Source organism: Coregonus lavaretus (assembly GCF_964263955.1).
Source record: "Coregonus lavaretus genome assembly, chromosome: 14".
NCBI lineage: Eukaryota > Metazoa > Chordata > Actinopteri > Salmoniformes > Salmonidae > Coregonus > Coregonus lavaretus.
This window is the reverse complement of record NC_140001.1, coordinates 13,898,055-13,909,775: the sequence shown is the minus strand read 5'-3', so window position 1 is coordinate 13,909,775 and position 11,721 is coordinate 13,898,055. Positions and strand designations below refer to the sequence as shown.

Below are 11,721 nucleotides of genomic sequence, written 5' to 3'. Positions count from 1 at the left end.
CCGCCAAGGCGGAGTGCCCACCCGGTCCCTCCCCTGTGGTGTTTGGTTGGCGCGGTCGGAGTCCGCGCCTTTGGGGGGGGGGGTACTGTCACGCCCTGGCTCTGGGGACTCTAGTATGTTGAGCCAGGGTGTGAGTTTTCGTTTGTTTTCGTTCTAGTTTAGTATTTCTATGTTGGCCAGTGTGGTTCTCAATCAGAGGCAACGGGTATCAGCTGTTGCTTGTTGTCTCTGATTGGGAACCATACTTAAGCAGCCAGTTTTCCCACAGTGTTTGTGGGATCTTGTTCCTGTATAGGTTAGTGTTTTGCACCTTTGGACGTCACGTTATCGTTTGTTGTTTTTGTTCGTGTTATCATTCAAATTAATAAAATATGTTCACCTTCCACGCTGCGCCTTGGTCCTCTGTACCCGACGAACGTGACACATCTCTCATATCTCGGTAACACTTAATGAACTGATTTTGTGGGTTAGAAAAAAGGAAATAGCAGTGCAGTTGTTAACTTGTGGATTTTCACACACACACACACACACGCACACACGTTTGTCCTAATCTTAGTAAACAGAAGAAGAAGTGGTTGTTGGTGCAGGTCTCAGAAGACACTGTACCTGATAGCCAATAGCAGACCTGTTCAAAGTTTAATACCCAAATAAGGAAAAACTAAATTTGATGACTAATGACGTCTATAGTTTCTAGACTATAAAAGAGAAGAGACCTTTTGCGATCCATTATAGCATATTCATCATAACATTTTAACATCAATATCAGCATCACTTATACTCACACGTATCCTACAACCTTTTTTGATTAATCTACTTTCAACTCTCAAAGACAGGGTAAGAAGTTCCTTTTAGCTATTTTTCTTTGACTAATCTGGATATATATATATTTTATGTTTTTCTAAATATAAAAATATCTGACTTATTGGTGATTTAGCTGGAAGGCCCCCAAACAGAGCGTTGCTGTAGTAAATACAGGCGAATGAAGGTGTGGATTAGTTTCTCTGCTTCAGGCCGGGAGAGCGATGGTTTGAGCTGGGCGATGTTCTTTAGTTAGAAAAAGGATGTTTTACATACAGTATGTGCTTCATATGGGCATCGAAGGACAGATAAGGATCAAACTTGACTCTCAGGTTGTGCTGAAGGTACCGAACTGTCTGTTCAAGCAGTTGGCACACAGTTCGGAAAAAACTATTTAATCAATTTTAGAATAAGGCTGTAACTTAATAAAATGTAGAAAAAGTCAAGGGGTCTGAATACTTTCCGAATGCACTGTATATAACATTCTATTGGTTGCAAGAATTTTGTATAATAATTTAAACTGAACAATTCTAAGTTTTGAATCTGCCGTCGTTTTGTGTATCAGTTCATAAACCATGTGCCATGGAATCGGTACATTGAAAATCTCTTTCCAACTATTTTGGAATCTATATGGCACAGCTGTCAATTTTTTTGTTGTTAAATGAAACTGGTATACTTTTTTATTTATCACAATTTTCTTTAACCAATTTTGGTCTTTAAGGCACGGCCAACAGACAAGTTCCTTACTTTTTTCCCCTTCTACTTGCCTCTTCCATTTTTGCGGTAATGCTGCAATTAGTTGGTTGTAATTTTGGGTAGAGCAGACATTTCCATATTTTTTTGTTAGCTGCATGTGTGACCACTCCACAAGTCCTATTTATGATATAATTTAGAAAAATTATACCTTTTATTTATATTTTTTAAATCAATTAGTATATTTGAGTTTAACCATAATATTTGTTGTATTATTTGTTCTTTATTTTCTGGTGGATTAAACTGAAATTGCAACCAACTTTCTATAGCTAGTTTTAAAAATAGCGATATTTTGGAGATTATTTAATTTTCAAATAACCGAAAGTGAGAGGTTGTAATCTGAATAAAGGGAAAAAAGACATTCTTGAACATGGGGTGAGATGTTCTTACTAATCTGCTAGAGAACCAGTTCGGATTTAAGTATACATTTTGTATGACTGAATTCTTTAGTGAGAGGTCTAATGCGTTAATATTTAATCATTTCTGCCCTCCGAAATCATATTCATTACATAAATAGGCCCATTTAATTTTGTCTGGCTTGCCGTTCCAAATAAAATTGAATATTGTTTGCTCATATAATTTAAAAAACAAGTTGCTTGGTGTAGGCAGGGCCATAAGCAAATACAGTGGGGGAAAAAAGTATTTAGTCAGCCACCAATTGTGCAAGTTCTCCCACTTAAAAAGATGAGAGAGGCCTGTAATTTTCATCATAGGTACACGTCAACTATGACAGACAAAATGAGGAAAAAAAATCCAGAAAATCACATTGTAGGATTTTTAATGAATTTATTTGCAAATTATGGTGGAAAATAAGTATTTGGTCAATAACAAAAGTTTCTCAATACTTTGTTATATACCCTTTGTTGGCAATGACACAGGTCAAACGTTTTCTGTAAGTCTTCACAAGGTTTTCACACACTGTTGCTAGTATTTTGGCCCATTCCTCCATGCAGATCTCCTCTAGAGCAGTGATGTTTTGGGGCTGTCGCTGGGCAACACAGACTTTCAACTCCCTCCAAAGATTTTCTATGGGGTTGAGATCTGGAGACTCCAGGACCTTGAAATGCTTCTTACGAAGCCACTCCTTCGTTGCCCGGGCGGTGTGTTTGGGATCATTGTCATGCTGAAAGACCCAGCCACGTTTCATCTTCAATGCCCTTGCTGATGGAAGGAGGTTTTCACTCAAAATCTCACGATACATGGCCCCATTCATTCTTTCCTTTACACGGATCAGTCGTCCTGGTCCCTTTGCAGAAAAACAGCCCCAAAGTATGATGTGTTCACTCCCATGCTTCACAGTAGGTATGGTGTTCTTTGGATGCAACTCAGCATTCTTTGTCCTCCAAACACAACGAGTTGAGTTTTTACCAAAAAGTTATATTTTGGTTTCATCTGACCATATGACATTCTCCCAATCCTCTTCTGGATGCACTCTAGCAAACTTCAGACGGGCCTGGACATGTACTGGCTTAAGCAGGGGGACACGTCTAGCACTGCAGGATTTGAGTCCCTGGCGGCGTAGTGTGTTACTGATGGTAGGCTTTGTTACTTTGGTCCCAGCTCTCTGCAGGTCATTCACTAGGTCCCCCCGTGTGGTTCTGGGATTTTTGCTCACCGTTCTTGTGATCATTTTGACCCCACGGGGTGAGATCTTGCGTGGAGCCCCAGATCGAGGGAGATTATCAGTGGTCTTGTATGTCTTCCATTTCCTAATAATTGCTCCCACAGTTGATTTCTTCAAACCAAGCTGCTTACCTATTGCAGATTCAGTCTTCCCAGCCTGGTGCAGGTCTACACTTTTGTTTCTGGTGTCCTTTGACAGCTCTTTGGTCTTGGCCATAGTGGAGTTTGGAGTGTGACTGTTTGAGGTTGTGGACAGGTGTCTTTTATACTGATAACAAGTTCAAACAGGTGCCATTAATACAGGTAACGAGTGGAGGACAGAGGAGCCTCTTAAAGAAGAAGTTACAGGTCTGTGAGAGCCAGAAATTTTGCTTGTTTGTAGGTGACCAAATACTTCTTTTCCACCATAATTTGCAAATAAATTCATTAAAAATCCTACAATGTGATTTTCTGGATTTTCTTTTCTCAATTTGTCTGTCATAGTTGACGTGTACCTATGATGAAAATTACAGGCCTCTCTCATCTTTTTAAGTGGGAGAACTTGCACAATTGGTGGCTGACTAAATACTTTTTTTCCCCACTGTAGGTAAACTGGGATATGACTAAAGAGTTAATCAGGGTGATTTTTCCACAAATAGACAGGTATTTTCCTTTCCATGGTTACAAGGTCTTATCTATTTTTGCAAACTTTCTATTCAAATGTATTGTAGTGAGAACATTTCTTTATTTCGGGATATACATACCAAGTATGTCCACATCACCATCAGACCATTTTATTGGTAAACTACACGGTAATGTAAAAGTTGTATTTTTTAGTGATCCAATACGTAATATAGTACACTTATCATAATTTGGTTGTATTCCAGAGAGGTTAGAGAAATTATCTAGATCCTCTATGAGGCTGTGGAGGGATCCAAATTGTGGATTTAAAAGAAAACATGAATCAGCGTACAATGACACCTTTGTTTTTAAGCCCTGGATTTCTAGCCCCTTGATTTTATTGTTGGATCTGATTTTAATAGCTAACATTTCGATGGACATAATAAATAGATATGCCAATAGTGGACAACCTTGTTTTACTTCTATTGACAGTTTAATACTATCTGAGAAGTAGCCATTATTTAACAACTAGGGTTACTATACATAACTTTAACCTCAATCATCAAGTTTGCAGACGACACAACAGTAGTAGGCTCGATTACCAACAACGATGTGACCAATACATTTGATTTGATTTAAGAGTTTCTCCAAAATTGAAATTTTCCAGGCATTTATATATAAATTCCAGTCGTACTTTATCAAAAGCCTTTTCAAAGTCAGCAATGAACACCAGGCCTGGTTTCCCAGATTTTTCATAATATTCTATTGTTTCCAGTACTTGTCTTATATTATCTACAATGTATCGTCCATGTAAAAAACCTTTCTGATTAGGATGAATAATATCCCACAATACCTTCAATACCTTTAATTCTATGCCCTATGCGTTTTGCTAGATTTTTTGCATCACAACACTGAAGTGTAAGGGGCCTCCCAATTTTTTAAATGGATCTTTGTATTTACCACTTGGGTCCTGTTTCAGTAATAATGAAATCAGATATTCTTGTTGAGTATCTGATCATCTATAATTTTTATAGGAGTGATTAAAACATGCTAATAACGATCCTCTGAGTACATAAAAGGTTTGGTTTACCTCAACTGGTATGCCATCCAGCCCTGGAGTTTTCCAAGACTTAAAGGCTTTAATTGCATCAAGAAGTTGCTCCTCTCTAATTTGGCCTTCACATGAGTCTTTCTGTACAGCTGTTAATTTTATATTATTAATATTTTTAAAAATCCATACAATTAACTTCGGTTAGTGGAGATGGAGACTGAAATGAAACATATGCTTAAAATACTTTGCTTCCTCTTTCAAAATATTGTTTGGTGAATCATGGGTGACTGTCATTTGTAACAAGTTTAAGTAAATTCTTTTTGGTAGCATTTCTATGTTGAAGATTTAAAAAGAATTTGGTACATTTTTCCACAAATTCCATCCAGTTTGCTTTATTTTTTATAATATATTACACTTGACCTTTCTTGAATAATTCCTCCATTTCTTTTTCCTCTAACTTACTCTGTGCCTCTATGGTATTTGTTTCTTCTTCTATCTGTATTGTTAGTCCTTCTATTTCCTTTGTTAATATGAACTCTTTTTACCTAAATTGCTTTTGTTTTAGAGATGAGTATTGAATTGCCTGGCCTCTAAAGTCCCATACAATAATACGAAGGAAGGAAGGAAAAGCAGCCAACAAGTGCTCAGTATATGTGGGAACTCCTTCAAGACTGTTGGAAAAGCATTCCAGGTGAAGCTGGCCAAGAGTGTACAAAGCTGTCATCAAGGCAAATGGTGGCTACTTTGAAGAATCTCAAATATAAAATATATTTGGATTTTATTTTATTTTTATGTTTACTACATGATTCCATATGTGTTATTTCATAGTTTTGATGTCTTCACTATTATTCTACAATGTCGAAAATAGTACAAATAAAGAAAAACCCTGGAATGAGTAGGTGTGTCCAAACTTTTGACTGGTACTGTATATGTCCCCCATCAACACTTTTTAAACTTTTGGTGCCAGCGAGAATGACTGTTACGAACCCCGTGGCTTTAAACGTCTAGGGTGGATGGACAAGAGACCCGTAACATAATTCATGCAAATTAGAAGCGTGACATGGAACAGTGAGAACAAAAACTACATGACAACCATAAACTACCGTCAAACATAAAAGGTTTATTTTTGAACACACGGTAAAGGTTTGGGAAAAAGGCTGAGCAGGACCCAAGGAATGAAACAATAGTGTAAAAAAAAAAACTAAACTGATCTTGCCTGCCTCAAGAACCGCTAAGCTACTGCTAATCATACAAAAATTACAGTGGGTGGTCCGCTCAGGTCTAACTAGTGTTTTTAGACAGTTTTCTTCCTACGGGTAATGTACGCCCAAGGGCAACTTGCTTAAATTCCCCTTTTCCCAGAAACACACAAAGTTACCAAACAGAGTAACCAGCAAATGAGTGCGTACACAAAACACAGGACACCACAGTATCCATACTCACATACGGAAAATAGTCTCTCTAACAACAAACACAACTGACCGGCTTTTAAACAATGGGATGTGATTGAAAAACCAAAAACAGGTGGTGCAATGCAGAGGAATGTCCACTGATTGGTCCACCTCAGCAATCAGCAGACACCCCGACGACCACCAATCAGGAACATACAGGACACCTGTGATTAGGGCAGAAGGAGAGGAAAAACACAAAAAGACACAGGATACCTGTATCCGTAACAATTACATAAGAAAGTAGAGAATGACATAAGAAAGTAGTCAAGACGACTAGCTTGATTGAGCCTCCGCCATGTATATGCAACACAATCTCACACTCAATTTGAGCAAATATGTACAAAAACTATTTCAGCAGATTTCGTGCATTTTTGTGTGGCTTAATTCGTGTGAAAATACACACATTTTTGTGCAACTTAATTCGTAGGAAAATACACAAATGTTTATGCGACTTAATTAATAGGAAAATACATTTTTTGGGGGAAAACTTCGGAACAATCTTTTGAAAGTTATTGGAGCATTGCATTTTGGCCAATGGTGTTCTACACTGCCTTTCTTTGTGTCCCACATTTATTTATATAAAAAAACAAACGCGTTAACAAACAAACCCAAAATAAGTATAGCCAGTTATAATTGTAATGGTTTAGCAGATAATAAGAAAAGACGATCAGTATTTACCTGCCTAAAAGAGAAGGAATAATATATGTTTGTAAATGTACCATTAAAAAGTACCATAATGATTGAATGTCCATATAGCTGTACCATGATATTTGCACTGCTACTAAGTAAACCTCCAATTGTTCTCCACTTCTCCACTGTATACCCCCCTACCTTGTCACAACACAACTGATTGGCTCAAACGCATTAAGAAGGAAATCAATTCCACACATTAACTTTTAAGAAGGCACACCTGTTAATTGAAATGCATTCCAGGTGACTACCTAATGAAGCTGGTTGAGAGAATGCCAAGAGTGTGCAGAGATATCATCAAGGCAAAGGGTGGCTATTTGAAGAATCTCAAATATAAAATATATTTTGATTTGTTTAACGCTTTTTTGGTTACTACATGATTCCATATGTGTTATTTCATAGTTTTGATGTCTTCACTATTATTCTACAGTGTAAAAAAGTGTAAAAATAAAGAAAAACCCTTGAATGAGTAGGTGTGTCCAAACTTTTGACTGGTATCTTAATTTATTTCCACAATCAACGAATAATATTTATAATAATATAGGCAGTTCATGCAAAGGATTGTTACCTATAACCAGGATTGCCATTACAACAATTACGTTTTTGGCAAGCAATTATTATTTTGGCAAACAATTATTGTGATGGATCCTATATTGTCCCTAACATCGTTACCCCATAACAACAGATGTGGGATACACACACACACTCATACACAAACAACCACAAGCTCAGATGTTCAATAGTTGTTCCATCCCCGAGCCCAACTCAAGAAAATACTTGATGTGCGAATGTATATACAGTTGTAGCTGTTTGAGAAGGCACACAAAATTGAGCAAGAATGGGGAGATTTGATTAACCAATGTCAAGTCCTAGCTGATGGAGCTCAGATACACCCCCTTCCCCTGAAACACACACACACTGGTCCCCCGTTGTGACCATTTACCCAAACATCTCTGTGCAGTCAGAACTTTGATTATTTTGTGCCACCAGTCCTTTATTAAATTGGCATGTCCAAGGGCTGGGTTCAAATATGGAACACCTAGGCTGGGATTCAATTCAAGGCGCATTATAGAGCAGCACATTAGACAGCCAACAATTGAGCCTGAGGCTATGGCCACACTGAGATGCCTGAACACAGATTAAATTGTACAGTGGGGAAAAAAAGTATTTAGTCAGCCACCAATTGTGCAAGTTCTCCCACTTAAAAAGATGAGAGGCCTGTAATCCAGAAAATCACATTGTAGGATTTTTTATGAATTTATTTGCAAATTATGGTGGAAAATAAGTATTTGGTCAATAACAAAAGTTGCTCAATACTTTGTTATATACCCTTTGTTGGCAATGACACAGGTCAAACGTTTTCTGTAAGTCTTCACAAGGTTTTCACACACTGTTGCTGGTATTTTGGCCCATTCCTCCATGCAGATCTCCTCTAGAGCAGTGATGTTTTGGGGCTGTCGCTGGGCAACACAGACTTTCAACTCCCTCCAAAGATTTTCTATGGGGTTGAGATCTGGAGACTGGCTAGGCCACTCCAGGACCTTGAAATGCTTCTTACGAAGCCACTCCTTCGTTGCCCGGGCGGTGTGTTTGGGATCATCGTCATGCTGAAAGACCCAGCCACGTTTCATCTTCAATGCCCTTGCTGATGGAAGGAGGTTTTCACTCAAAATCTCACGATACATGGCCCCATTCATTCTTTCCTTTTTACGGATCAGTCGTCCTGGTCCCTTTGCAGAAAAACTGTCCCAAAGCATGATGTTTCCACCCCAATGCTTCACAGTAGGTATGGTGTTCTTTGGATGCAACTCAGCATTCTTTGTCCTCCAAACACGACGAGTTGAGTTTTTACCAAAAAGTTATATTTTGGTTTCATCTGACCATATGACATTCTCCCAATCCTCTTCTGGATCATCCAAATGCACTCTAGCAAACTTCAGACGGGCCTGGACATGTACTGGCACTGCAGGATTTGAATCCCTGGCGGCGTAGTGTGTTACTGATGGTAGGCTTTGTTACTTTGGTCCCAGCTCTCTGCAGGTCATTCACTAGGTCCCCCCGTGTGGTTCTGGGATTTTTGCTCACCGTTCTTGTGATCATTTTGACCCCACGGGGTGAGATCTTGCGTGGAGCCCCAGATCGAGGGAGATTATCAGTGGTCTTGTATGTCTTCCATTTCCTAATAATTGCTCCCACAGTTGATTTCTTCAAACCAAGCTGCTTACCTATTGCAGATTCAGTCTTCCCAGCCTGGTGCAGGTCTACAATTTTGTTTCTAATGTCCTTTGACAGCTCTTTGGTCTTGGCCATAGTGGAGTTTGGAGTGTGACTGTTTGAGGTTGTGGACAGGTGTCTTTTATACTGATAACAATTTCAAACAGGTGCCATTAATACAGGTAACGAGTGGAGGACAGAGGAGCCTCTTAAAGAAGAAGTTACAGGTCTGTGAGAGCCAGAAATCTTGCTTGTTTATAGGTGACCAAATACTTATTTTCCACCATAATTAGCAAATAAATTCATTAAAAATCCTACAATGTGATTTTCTGGATTTTTTTACTCATTTTGTCTGTCATAGTTGACGTGTACCTATGATGAAAATTACAGGCCTCTCTCATCTTTTTAAGTGGGAGAACTTGCACAATTGGTGGCTGACTAAATACTTTTTTCCCCCACTGTATATGCATTCATCAATTGTATGTTTTTGTACATCAAAAGTCTCTGTTGTCCAACATCGGGCAACGGATCACTCCCATTGAGAAACCATTGGCTCCATCCCGAATTTACGGGCACAAAATATCAAGTGTAGCCTAATTTACCTTTAAAAGTCTGTTATAGTACGCTGCTCTATAATGTGCCTTGGATTGAATGCTTGCCCTACTCTAAGCATTTTGGCAATAGGTCTTTACCTTTTGGCCAAAACAGACAAAACATGCTCAATTCTCACAGATGTAAAAATAATTGAGAATTGGTATGAAAAACGTAAATAATATTTTTTCATTACATTTTTTGTTTGTTTATTTGCTCTCTCTCTCTCTGACCCTCACAGCCTTACTCAGAATGAAGTATTTTTTATCCCTGGCTGTCGTCTGTGTGCTGTTCTCTGCAGGTAAGACTTAAAGTTTGTTTATTAGTCATATATGCATGATGTACGTGGAGTACACAGTGCAACGAAATGCTTACAGGTTCACCTCTCGACAATGCAACAACATTAAGAAAGTAATTAGGTGAATAAAAGAGTACAAAAAAATGCAAGGTCAATGAATAAAACATTTGATACAAATTTAGCGCACTCAAACAAATTAGTCATGATGACTACGTACAGTAGCTGATGAACGAGAAAGGAAATGTTATTTAAAGATAAAGGTGAAATAAACACAAAGATAAAGTTGTCCTCCAATATCTCTAACATCCTTATGTCCAGTGGCTGACCTCTTCTCTCTCTAGCTTATGGGTTAAAATGCTACTGTTCTGGCTGTGCCGGCGGAATAATGACCTGTCTCCACACCACGGACCGCTGTTCAAGTAACAATAACTATTACATTATTTATGTTATTGATAATAATAATCAATGAGTGAGGATATCTCTCTTCTATCATGTTGCGGACTTGTTTATGTAACAAAGAGACATACAGTATAATTTTTTTTGTATCAGTCCAAAGTTTGCAAAGTGATGAAGTTTGTACAGTGATAAACTTGAAAACAAAACAAAACTTTCCTTATGTAGACTTTGTCCTATTCCTTGTTTTAACCTTTATTTTCAACAAAGACCCGGAAGATGATGGGATGATGGTATAACATTCATTTATTTTTCAGCTTCGAGTAATGAAACTACCTGTACAATGGATTCTAACTGTGGAAAAACAATCTTATGTTGTGCGGAAGACCTGTGCAACGGTGCAAAGCATATTGGTCCCAGTGCGGTCATCCTGATGGCGTCTACAGCTCTCATCACACTCTTCCTCTGAAGCTCTGTAAAAACCTAATCTCTCCCTACAACCAACATCTATCACCTCTTAATCATCATCGTCACACTCGTCCTCTGACGTTCTGCTCTCTGTCCATCTTGTGGTCACTCTCTCTCTGAGTCTTCCCCTCTCCCATGCTCTTTACCTCTGTCTCTCTCGGTCTCTGTCTCACGGCTTCTCCCAGTCTATCTGTATAACACATTATTGATTGTAAAACGTAAAACATGTATGATGAAGAGTCTGGCTAATCTCTGTTTGTTGTTTTTGTTTAAACCAAATGAATAAATATTTATTTGATGTGCACCCTGTCTCTAACATTTACTGACTGTTGAACAGTCAGAACCTCAGGAAGGTGTCTGTTCAAGGCATTGTTTCTACCAAAGGCAACATTCATGTTTGACTATGAAATTCCTCACAGTAATGGAGAAAATAAGCCCCAAAAATAAATGTTTTAAATGTTTTGAGCACCCTACAAATGTTTGAAGAAGTATTGGAGTATAAGTGCTTCTATGACAAAGAAGCATTCTGCATTCTAGCCAAACTATGTTTGGATGAAATCACCAGAGAAAACAAAATAAACAAGGTAGGGTAATTTCCCTCTCTGTTGCAGCAAGTTTGGTTTTAAAACAGCACACAGGGGAAAAATGCAATTCAAGGATCTGTCTGCCCTGGCCTTCATTTTTTACGTCCCAAAAATAGACATCTATAAATGGTTCAGGTTTGGTCCGGTCCAGACCAGCCTTGATTTGGCCCAAACTGGTCTTGTTTGATGGCGGAGCTCATTAGAATA

At 38.4% G+C, this 11,721-nt stretch overlaps 1 long non-coding RNA gene across 1 annotated transcript; it reads left to right on the top strand.

The window, feature by feature from the left end:
* Positions 1 to 747: 747 nt before the first annotated feature.
* Positions 748 to 11,234, top strand: LOC311141484. The gene is made up of 4 exons (XR_014614225.1): positions 748 to 834; positions 10,013 to 10,072; positions 10,411 to 10,488; positions 10,780 to 11,234. It is a non-coding gene; the product is annotated as an uncharacterized lncRNA (long non-coding RNA).
* Positions 11,235 to 11,721: the final 487 nt, after the last annotated feature.